The sequence below is a fragment of the Leiobunum rupestre genome, chromosome 9 (genome assembly GCF_980474605.1).
Source record: "Leiobunum rupestre chromosome 9, qqLeiRupe1.1.hap1, whole genome shotgun sequence".
NCBI lineage: Eukaryota > Metazoa > Arthropoda > Arachnida > Opiliones > Sclerosomatidae > Leiobunum > Leiobunum rupestre.
This window is the reverse complement of record NC_143392.1, coordinates 6,255,707-6,268,286: the sequence shown is the minus strand read 5'-3', so window position 1 is coordinate 6,268,286 and position 12,580 is coordinate 6,255,707.

The window sequence follows — 12,580 nt, the reverse complement described above, 5'->3', positions numbered from 1 at the left end:
CGCGTTTTGACATTTCAAGAAATGGCCAACCCGGCGTTTACGTCTCTTTCGGACGTTTTAGGAAAAAGCCAACCGCGACATACCAAGTTAATATCGCGAAATTAAAGTAATTTTTTATTACTTATTATATTTCAGGCCAGTCAGATACGTTTTTACTCCTTTTTGGACGTTTCAAGAAATGGCCAACCCGGCGTTAACGTCTCTTTCGGACGTTTTAGAAAAAAGCCAACCGCGCTGTACCCAGTTAATAACTTCAAAATCTGGTTAAGTTGTTTTTTGACGTTTCCAGAAATGGACAACCCGGCGTTAACGTCTCTTTCGGACGTTTTAGGAAAAAGCCAACCGCGCTATACCCAGTTAATAACTTCAAAATCTGGTTAAGTTGTTTTTTGACGTTTCAAGAAATGGACAACCCGGCGTTTACGTCTCTTTCGGACGTTTTAGCAAAAAGCCAACCGCGCATTACCGAGTTAATATCGCGAAATTATTTTGGGAATTTGACAATGATTTCCTTATATTTGTACTTCGTGCATACTCGTGGCATACCTATTGCATACTTCGTGACATACCTACTGCATACTTCGTGACATACCTACTGCATACTTCGTGCATAGTCGTGACATACTTCATGGATATTTGTGACATACTTCGTGCATACTCGTGGCATACTTCGTCTTCGAAGGACATTGCTTCTCTGGAACTTCTTGAACGGACGTTCGTTCAATTTTACCTGAAGTCTCCGCGGGCGAACTTACCTGGATATGTCTCGTACTGTTAACGACTAGCTGACATTCGTCTATTACCACTTACGGTTCTTAGAGACGTTTGTGATGTGATCACACTCTTGAAATTGACCAGGTCAGCGACATTCAATCTTTGCGATTACATGACATTTAGTACCCGGCAGTCTTGCCCTACGTACTATGTAAAGTTTGCCCGATGCTTGGCTTTGGAAAAATTAATTTTTCATCCGGAGTGCTCGTACTTGAAACATGTCGAAATTCTATGCAGTTGCAGAAGAGACGTTTCTTTTATAATTAGATCATCCAAATATAATTAAACCATGTAAAACGCGAATAACGTTAATTTTGGAATTTTTAAGATTATTATTATTATTATTATTATTATTATTATTATTATTATTATTATTTTCGCACGATAGAGAAAAGAAATTGGTAAACAGTAAATATACCATTTACGTAATTTACCCGATAAAATTGTAAATTACAGTTACCAGGCTAAATTACCGCGTAAATTTCCTAGGTAAATTACCGATTAAGAACTGTTGGGGAGCACCATGCGCTCACCTGATCGCCCTTATGGCCGGCCCGGACTTGTACAACTCTAATTTTATACTTCATCATCTGTTTGCGACAATGCGACTGACCCTTTATCAAGAGCGGAGAAACCACAGATGGTGCCAGCTTCCACTGTTGGTCATAGGACACCGATACTAAGGTCTGGGGAAAAGATGAAATATTCCTAATTCACTAAGACAACTTGATGAAAAGTGAATTTTGTTTTTTTAAGAATTATAAAAAAAATTAGAAACTAAACGTCGTTTTCCAGTTTTGCTTAACCACAAATAACCAACTCTTATGGTGTCCCGTGTTCCCTCTTCCAACCAAATTGGTTCATGATTATTACTTATTTGGAAAATTACAGTATGAAATGTGATCTATAAAGGTTGTGGGAGGAAAATTTGGAGGGATACAAAAGCTTACATTCTACCCCTACTGAACCACATATTCTGCCACCACCGAATTTATCGAAACGATTAGTCTGAAGTTTTAAAGTAAACAAACATTAAAATTATGTAATTTTATTTTAAAGATAAAAGTATATATTTATTTTTTATATTGGTTTTGAACTATTCCATCTGAAATATAAATTAGAATTATAGTTTCGGAAACGAAATGCAATTAAGGGATTTTAAATATGATTACTTTTTCCGCATCCCAATATAAAACTTTGGAAATATCTTCCCTTAAAAGTTTCCAACCATATTCCGAAACTTTGTTATGGGGAGTTTTCCCCCACCCCTCCGGAACTCTGAAAGTAATATATATTTTATTTTTATATAGTTGTTACGCTAAAGTTATAAAGATGCGTTGGACTTTTGTTGTGCTTCGAAAATTTATCGTTTGTTGCCGGAAATTTTTCGACTTTTTCAAAATGGCGATCTCGACCTTCAAAATGTTTATCTCGAAAATAATACAATATTTTGATAAAAAAAATGTTATGGTGATTTCGACCTTGGAAAAGGCGATCTCGGTCATCAAAATGGTGATCTTTGAGATCACAAATTTGGTCAACTCTGGTCTACGCCTACGACTTTCGTTTCTAATTAGGAAACAGTGTAAAACCATTTTTTTTAAAATGGCTTGAAAGATAGTTACTGCTGATAAATGAAATGTGGTGAAACATAATCTAAATACGTTTTATTTAGAAGCACCGAATTATTCAGGCTCCAAGTAAGAGGGGAAAGGCAGTACAAATTACCAGGACCCGTGGCTCCCAAGTCTTTCCTTACACGCTAACACTAAGAAATTACCGTAACAGAACCGGCATTTCACCGTAAATTTTACTGTTATATGAACGTACCGGTTAAATTAGTATTTTGCTCCTTATGACCTTCAAATTAACGGAAAAAATCTTGAAATTTGTTTGTTTGTTTTTATTTATAAAGAGCTCTAACTATTCCGTCTACGGTCATTTATTGCACGTTGTAAGACGTGTATTGCTAACGGTAAGGTGTTTTTCGTTTTTCCTTTCACATTATTTTATTCTACTTTCGGTATTTGATTTTATTTATTCTTGATTTCAAAGCATTTCGATTAACTTGTTTCTTGGTTGAAAATTCTTTTATATTTTTCTATTGGTTATTTTTGTTGTTGTTTAGTACGTCTAACTCACTGTTGTAACCACTTAAGTTATAATATTCTGAATACACTAAACTTGGTTGTTTCGTCTCAATTGTTTTAATTAAAATAAATATTTTATACCGGGCGGGATTGAACCGGGATGACGTTTAGTAAATAACTCTGAATTGCGGAGATATATCTTTAAGAGTCTTCTCGATAAATTAATACCACTAGGGACAATTCTTCCGAGGAGAGGTATATTTTGGCTTGCCAACTTGTTAACTGTAACCTGACATTTAAATTAACGGTTTGACCGTAAACATTAAACGTTTTTACCGTAAAACCGATTGCCAAAATGCAAAACAACAATAAATGAAATTGTCAACCGTGAGCGAGCAGTCATTACACTTTTTAAACAAAACGTGCATGAATTCACCTTATAACTCAACAAGTTGGCAGTCCAAAATATACTTCTCTTAAGAATTTAATGCATGTTGGAGCAAGAAGAAAATGACAAACCAAATGAAAGGCTATCTGACCGCGCTATAGCATCAATCTGTTTCAATAACGGAGATGTTTTCTATTCGGCGGACGCGCAGTGTTACATCGTTAGAAATCCGTTTAAAAAATCTGATACCTACTCAGTTACGATGACTAAGTCTATCGCTTGGTGCGGATGTAATGGTGGACAAAATTGTGACCACATTCAGGCCGTGGAAATATTATTAGACAACCGGCCTCCAGCGAAACTGAAGATTCCAGAGTATCATCTTTCCGAACTTCGAAAAAACAAACATCGAACCGGAAGGAAAACCCCAAAACGTGGCGATTATGACTATACGTACACTGACGCCCCCGACTCGATAAACGCTCTTCAATCGACACCGAAACAAGGTAAAAATGTGGTTTTTGGAAATATAAGCTAGTCAGCTATTCGCCAAAAGCATTTAAGTAAATTTCGACGTAAGGGAACTAATACAAATTCGCCAGATCGAGACGTGAAAGTCGCAAAATTAGTCGACCCATTTCCGCCAGATCAAGACGCAAAAGTTGCAACATTAGAAGACCCAAAATTAGTCGACCCATTTTTGCCAGATAAAGACGCAAAAGTCGCAACATTAGAAGACCCAAAATTGACAGCTCAAGACGCGGAGATCGCAGACATTGTGGCGCTTATCGATCAGGTATGCCCCGGCGTCGAGGTGCAAGAACCACCCCACAAAACAGTTACATCAAACGAAAAATCTAAAAGCTTCCGTTTCGGTGGTCGGTTAAGTACCAAAAACAAATTCAGAACTGAGGAGAAAAGTACATTGACTAATACTGTAGGTTGTGAATTTAATGATGTTCCATACAAACAAATTGAACCTCATCACTTCAAAATATTTGGGGAACGAACCGAAAGCCGAGTTCCAAATACTTATCTAAGTAATTTTATTATCGAAGATTGTATGAACATTTTGATTTCGGAAAAGAAATTGTCTAAACACGTTCATTTTGTGAGCGCCAATTTATATTCCAATTTGTATAATGCATTAGAAAATAAAACTAAATCCCCGGAATGTATTTCCACTATTGGAAGAGGTCTTCAGACATACGAAGCTCTCAATAAAGATATCGTAGCGGTGTTACTACCGGGGCCAAAACCGTTCTCCGGAAACCAATGGTTATTGGGAATAATTCATTTTAAAAATAAAACGGTTTACATTTTAGACGGATTCAACCAAACGTTCCAGTATGTAAAAATTCACTTTAAGTTGCTTTTAACCTTGGCATGGATGGCTTACGACTTGGCAAATTTAAAATGCGATTTAAAAGAATGGCGCTGTATTACCAGTAATGATTGCCCTAAACAACCGAATGGCATTGACTGCGGCGTTTATGATACATACTATTTGCATTCAATATTAAATGGTAAAAAAACCGAAGTCATGTCTAGTGAAAAAGGACGAAAATGGATGCTTTTCGTTTCGCTTAGAGATCACCCTCAAAGAAAACCATTTTTTAGAACAGAAGTAATAAACCCTACCGAAGTCATACAAATGTACGAAGCATTAAATATTGAAGAAATTAAACACGCCGCAGAAGCCACTGAAGTCATAACTAGCCAATGGTTTGCAAACTTAGAACTTAACTATACAATATGTACACTACAGGATGAATGTAAAGGAAAAAGAAAAGATAAACAAGTCCTTTGCGTTGCGAAACATCACTGGTATCACGTAACATGTGTAAATCAGCAAAAAAAAAACAAAAAATACTTCATTTGCGAAAAATGCAAACATCTCAACGTCATAAAGGGCCAAAATGAAGCAAATCGTCCAAGAAGAAATAACTAGCTTTCGGGTGCCTTCGATTCTAGTTAACGCAACCACGTCGCTACCTTTCGGCAGTCTTCGATTGTAGCGAAGCCTCGCGGCTGTAAAGTGATTCCTGCCTACGAGATCGTCTTCAAAGTGTGAAGATCAACTACTTATCGCATTTAACTAGCTTTCGGGTGCCTTCGATTCTAGTTACCGACACCTGTACAATATTACGTTTCAAGCAGAAACTACATTCGTCCAAGATGAAAAATAACTAGCTTTCGGTTGACTAATGATTCTAGTTATTGGCAACTGTACCTTTCCTTTTTCGATTGTGGTGAAGCCTGGCAGCATTAAAGTGATTTACAAACTATACGACGCTTCCAGTTTTAAGTGGAAGCTGAAATCGACCAAGTAGAGAAACTACTAGCTTTTGGTGGCGTACGATGCTAGTAATCTACTGCATCGCAGATATATTAACGTACAATTGGAAACTGGTTTCGTGGAAGCATGGCTTGAACCAGGTCGCTTATGAAGTCTAAACATTGTTTGAATTTTTTATTGAAGTATCAAATTGCGTCTTACATTATTGATACCTCGGTATCAATCACTAGTTTATTTTTTGTGTTAGCAACATATATTTTTAACGTGTTCATTTATCATTATTTATTTTTATTTTTTGCGAATTTATATTATTGATAGCAATTGCACTAAAATCGACTAGACGTAATATTCCCATTAATAAAAGAGCTATTGAGGGATAAAAACTAATTTTTCACGTGAAGCACGTCGCCATTTCAGGGTATAAACTGCAGATAATTTAAACTCAATAATTAAAGGTAGAAATTCCCGCTCAAACACGTATTTAAAAAATTATTTAAATATTACAACATTATAAAGCAACCTTTTTTAAGAATTAAAGTTTTCGTTGATTTGTATTTTGCTTTATTTTATTAACAGTAAATCGTAAAAATAGCTAATATTAATTAAACAATAGAGCTGTACAATATATACATAACCAGTAGGTTGATACTTGATTTTATGTGTCAATGGTACGTTCGAGCCTGTAAAAAGAATCATTACGACCATGGTATCATATTTTTAGGCCGTCTAGTGGCTTGGAGATACAAGCAACAATACAAGGAGAGAAGGCATAGGAATCGCTCCAAAAAGGCTAACTCGTTGGATAAAGGTTTTAAGATAGCAGGTTTCAAAAACGTATTCTGGAAACCTTTTGGGTTATATGTCGCTTTTAGATAGTGAATTAAAACTTTCTTGTAATAAGTTTAATTCGTTAGGAAACGGTATACTAGCCAATTCAAAAAACAACCGAAAAGAACTTCAATAATGAATTTCAAGGTAAAGGCCTACCACTAGATATTAAGTTTTTTATGCTACCATGGTAAGCCGGGTTGGCTTTTTCGCAATAGGTCCAAAGGCCTATACATTCGTAAACACACGTTTCTTGAATCGTCGAAAAAGGACTTGCAAGTAATATTAACTCGGTATGGCGCGGTTGGCTTTTTCCAAAAACGTCCGAAAGGGACGTTAACACCGGGTTGGCCATCTCTTGAAACGTCCAAAAAAATTAAAAACGTATTTGACCGGCGTAAAATATAATAAGTAATAAAAAATTACTTTAATTTCGCGATATTAATTCGGTATGGCGCGGTTTCCTTTTTCCTAAAACGTCCGAAAGAGACGTAAACGCCGGGTTGGCCATTTCTTGAAACGTCCAAAAAAATTAAAAACGTATTTGACCGGCGTAAAATATAATAAGTAATAAAAAATTACTTTAATTTCGCGATATTAATTCGGTATGGCGCGGTTGGCTTTTTCCTAAAACGTCCGAAAGAGACGTAAACGCCGGGTTGGCCATTTCTTGAAACGTCCAAAAAAATTAAAAACGTATTTGACCGGCGTAAAATATAATAAGTAATAAAAAATTACTTTAATTTCGCGATATTTATTCGGTATGGCGCGGTTGGATTTTTCCTAAAACGTCCGAAAGAGACGTAAACGCCGGGTTGGCCATTTCTTGAAACGTCCAAAAAAATTAAAAACGTATTTGACCGTCGTAAAATATAATAAGTAATAAAAAATTACTTTAATTTCGCGATATTAATTCGGTATGGCGCGGTTGGCTTTTTCCTAAAACGTCCGAAAGAGACGTAAACGCCGGGTTGGCCATTTCTTGAAATGTCAAAACGCGGTTGGCTAAAACAATATTCATCAATAACATTTCTTATATAAAATTCAATGTGAATCAACAATATTTATAATATTAATTATAAATTAAATGTATAATTTTACTAAAACATTGTGCTAAATACGTTTTTATTGCAATTTATAACTATATAATATAGGATAGTTATGTCCAACACTTTAAACTTATTTCCTCCGTCGCGAGTTCTACCGTATCTCAGAGATGTTTCTGTTGTAAACCATTTCGGCGAATGGACGTCGTTGGCTTTTTCCTAATACGTCGGAAAGACTCGTAAACACCGCGTTGGCCATATCTTCAAATGTCGAAAAAGAATTAAAAACGTATTAGACCGGCGTGAAATATAATTAGTATTAAATTAATTAACTTAATTTCGTGATATTAACTCGGTAATGCGCGGTTGGCTTTTTCCTTAAACGTCCGAAAGAGACGTAAACATCTGGTTGGCCATTTCTTGAAACGTCCAAAAAGGATTAAAAACGTATTTGATCGTCGTGAAATATAATAAGTAATAAAAAATTACTTTAATTTCGCGATATTAACTCGGTATAGCGCGGTTGGCTTTTTGCTAAAACGTCCGAAAGAGACGTAAACGCCGGGTTGGCCATTTCTTGAAACGTCAAAAAACAACTTAACCAGATTTTGAAGTTATTAACTGGGTATAGCGCGGTTGGCTTTTTCCTAAAACGTCCGAAAGAGACGTTAACGCCGGGTTGGCCATTTCTTGAAACGTCCAAAAAGGAGTAAAAACGTATCTGACTGGCGTGAAATATAATAAGTAATAAAAAATTACTTTAATTTCGCGATATTAACTTGGTATGTCGCGGTTGGCTTTTTCCTAAAACGTCCGAAAGAGACGTTAACGCCGGGTTGGCCATTTCTTGAAACGTCCAAAAAGGAGTAAAAACGTATCTGACTGGCGTGAAATATAATAAGTAATAAAAAATTACTTTAATTTCGCGATATTAACTCGGTATGGCGCGGTTGGCTTTTTACTAAAACGTCCGAAAGAGACGTTAACGCCGGGTTGGCTATTTCTTGAAACGTCCAAAAAGGAGTAAAAACGTATCTCACTGGCGTGAAATATATTAAGTAATAAAAAATTACTTAAATTTCGCGATATTAACTTGGTATGTCGCGGTTGGCTTTTTCCTAAAACGTCCGAAAGAGACGTAAACGCCGGGTTGGCCATTTCTTGAAATGTCAAAACGCGGTTGGCTAAAACAATATTCATCAATAACATTTCTTATATAAAAGTCAATGTGAATCAACAATATTTATAATATTAATTTAATTTAAACGTATAATTTTACTAAAACATTGTGCTAAATACGTTTTTATTGCAATTTATAACTATATAATATAGGATAGTTATGTCCAACACTTTAAACTTATTTCCTCCGTCGCGAGTTATACCGGATCTCAGAGATGTTTCTGTTGTAAACCATTTCAGCGAATGGACGTCGTTGGCTTTTTCCTGATACGTCGGAAAGACTCGTAAACACCGCGTTGGCCATATCTTCAATTGTCGAAAAAGAATTAAAAACGTATTTGACCGGCGTGAAATATAATTAGTATTAAATTAATTATCTTAATATCGTTGTATTAACTCGGTTGGCTTTTTCCTATAACGTCCGAAAGAGACGTAAACCTCGGGTGGGTCATTTCTCTACTAAAAGGCCAACTGGAAGGTAGTCTTTTCCCCAAGAGGTACAAAAATGTTTTTGAAATATGGATAATTTAAATGAAATTATAATAAAATATAATTTATAATGAAAAACATTTAAATGTCGCGTGAAAATCATGTAGAAACAAAGTTTCCAAAGTTGGCCAAGTTCCCACATACCTTAGCTATTTAGTGGGCCAAGTTGGCCAAGTTGGCTAGTTGGCTAGTTGGCCTTTTAGTAGCTCCCCCCTATTCTCTTGTTGCCCTAAGCAGCTGCTTATCTTGTTTAATGGCTAGTCCAGCCCTGCCCGGCCACCTTAATTAAAGGCTTCAAAAGTCGCTTGGTGACTTAGGCCTAAGGTGGTGCCTTGGGTATTAGCCTAGCTGATTATTATTTATCTACGACAGACACCTTTTCAGAAACATCAATGACTGCCACTAATTCATTGTTGGAAACAATGGCTAATATTGATGAAACAGATCCTATTACCTCGCCATTACCAGCACAGCCGTACCAAGCCCAAATGGCACCCTGGGCAAAAAAAACAAATGGCGCCCTCAGAACCTTCGGAGAAATTTTTAATTTTTCAATTTCCAATTTAAATGAAAATCTTTAATTTTGCGCCCCTAAACCTTTGGCGCTCTGGGCCACTGCCCCACTCGCCCTACTTAAGGGACGGTTCTGATTACCAGCTCAGGATAATTTCCTTCATTAACTTCATCAGCTGCAGGAAATATTAGTTTGTCAACATCAACGAAGGAGCATTCTGATTGTAAACAAGCGTATTCCCAACGTACACAAAATGAGTATTTCGATTTGGAAGTAGAAAATCGCGTGTTAAAGGCAAAAGTGAAAGACCTGGAGGAGCGTATAGCACAGAAGACTTGGGGTGTCCATAAAATTAAAGACAATGATGAGGCGACGAGATTTTATACGGGATAGCCCACCTTCGCTGTTTTTATGTGGTTATTTAGTTTTTTACAACCAAAAGCTGAAAGAATGCATTTTTGGAGAGGAAAGAAAAAGGAAGGTAAAGACCCAAAAAGAAAGCGTGCATTCAAGGTATCTGTTCTCGAACAGTTCTTTGCGTTGTTGATATGTCTCAAAGTTGGACTTTTTAACCAAGACATTGCAGGTCGCTTTGATATATCACCATCGACGTTCTCAGACATATTTAATGCATGGATAAAACTTATGGAACTAGAACTACGAGAAATGTTTCCCTTTCCTAGCAGAGCTCTGGTTGACAAATTTATGCCACCGTGTTTTAAAAAATACCCCAATAGTACTGAAATATTTGTGGAACGGTCAACATCATTAGACGTTCAAAATAAATCTTTTTCAACTTACAAACATCACAACACAATGAAGTTTTTAATAGGCATCCCCAGTAGCGGCGCCAGCAATAGGCCGGGGTAGGCCTGGGCCTACTTGAAATTTTGGTAGGAGCCTCCAAAAGTCGTCTTAAGGGGCCTCCCAAATTTAATATATGGGCTTCCAAATTATTTAATATAAAAAAAATCTGTAATTTGTTTGCGAAATAATTTATTTATTTATTAATTTTCCAATATTCAATGCGAGTGAATTGCTTAACGACACTGGTGTTTTTATTCCTTTCAAAGGTACTAGTCACTTTTCTGATGTAAGGGATGTACATGCGAAGTACCGAAGGAATGAATGTAAATTGATAGACTGAAATTCAGTGGTAGAAATAAGTAAATAGCCACTCATTTGTTAAGTGTTATCAGTACAAAAAAAAAGGATCAACACACACTCAGTTTTTAGTCATGTATAAATTCATAATTAACTTCAATTTTTTCGTCACGTACCCATTTTACCCAAAGATTTCACCACTTGCTTCAAAAAAATTAAATAATCCCCGTGGACGGATTTGAAAAAATTGGGGTGGGGGGGGGGGGGGGGCTCCATAATTTTGGTGGGGCCTCCAAATGGTTGGCCTACCTCCCCAAAAATTCTGGCGCCGCTACTGATGAGTAACTACATAATAACTCCGGCTTGGAAAGTAAACGCGTTGAATAGAACAAATCTACAGGAAAAAACCTTTATTGAGACTACTTTAAACTGACACTGAACATGAAAAACCCAAACAATATCCATCAATTTAAGAACCATATCTGAAAGAGTTTACAAATGCAAAATAACACTAAGAATACGTCAATCAAATGAGTTGTTTTGAAGTTTATGAAATATATTTTGAAAAGTAAATTAATTGGAAAGAAATAAAAACAGGAAATTAAAATGAATAGTGGCTTTTGTTGGTTTCGTCCAAAAAATTCACAAGTTTTCTTCATGGGGAGGAGCCTTTACCTTGATCGGGGTGTATGGGTTCGTAAAGACACCCTAGTTATTGTCCCCAACTGGGCGACATTCCAACTCTTCTCTCTTAAAGACTGACGAAATCGGAAAGTGGTCGATGAAGTCACAGAAAGGCTCTCGTTTAACACTGCTGGCCTCGATGTTGGAACATTCAGAGCCGGAAACCATTTCTCTCTTTATGGTTGTGGGGACTGTGACAGGTTCGCCAACTGGATGTGGTGGTGCTTTTCAGATAGAGATTCCAACTGCTCCTTCGTCAAACGCCGCAGTTGCACCAAACAATACCGGTGACTGTGCGAAGTAACAATTTGTTTTCCAGAAGTGCCATGACTTCGAAGGTGACCTTCAAGGGTTTTGCTGGTAGCGAAGATCCAGTTGCAACTGGGGCACTTGTGGACCCTTACCCCTTCAGGGTGACGTGCTTTTTCGTGGCGAAGTACAAGGTTCTTATGTTTGGCCCGATATAGGCACTTTGAACATCCAAAGGGGTTTCTCGTTCGAGTGTCTACTTTTGTGGCTGATCAAATTAACCTTCTGTGCAGACGCGTACCTACACTGGTCGAACGTAAATGGTTTTTCACCGGAGTGAGTTCTTTTGTGAGCAATCAAATCAGTCTTACGTGCAGACGCGTACCTACACTGGTCGCAATGAAATGGTTTTTCGCCAGAGTGAGTTCTTTTGTGAGCAATCAAACGACTCTTCTGTGCAGACGCATACCTACACTGGTCGCACGAAAATGGTTTTTCGCCGGAGTGAGTTCTTTTGTGGACAATCAAATCAATCTTACGTGCAGACGCGTACCTACACTGGTCGCAATGAAATGGTTTTTCGCCAGAGTGAGTTCTTTCGTGGACAATCAAATTAGTCTTACGAGCAGACGCATACCTACACTGTTCACACTGAAATGGTTTTTCGCCGGAGTGAGTTCTTTTGTGGACAATCAAATCAGTCTTACGTGCAGACGCGTACCTACACTGGTCGCAACGAAATGGTTTTTCGCCAGAGTGAGTTCTTTTGTGAGCAATCAAACGACTCTTCTGTGCAGACGCATACCTACACTGGTCGCACGAAAATGGTTTTTCGCCGGAGTGAGTTCTTTTGTGGACAATCAAATCAGTCTTACGTGCAGACGCGTACCTACACTGGTCGCAATTAAATGGTTTTTCGCCAGAGTGAGTTCTTTT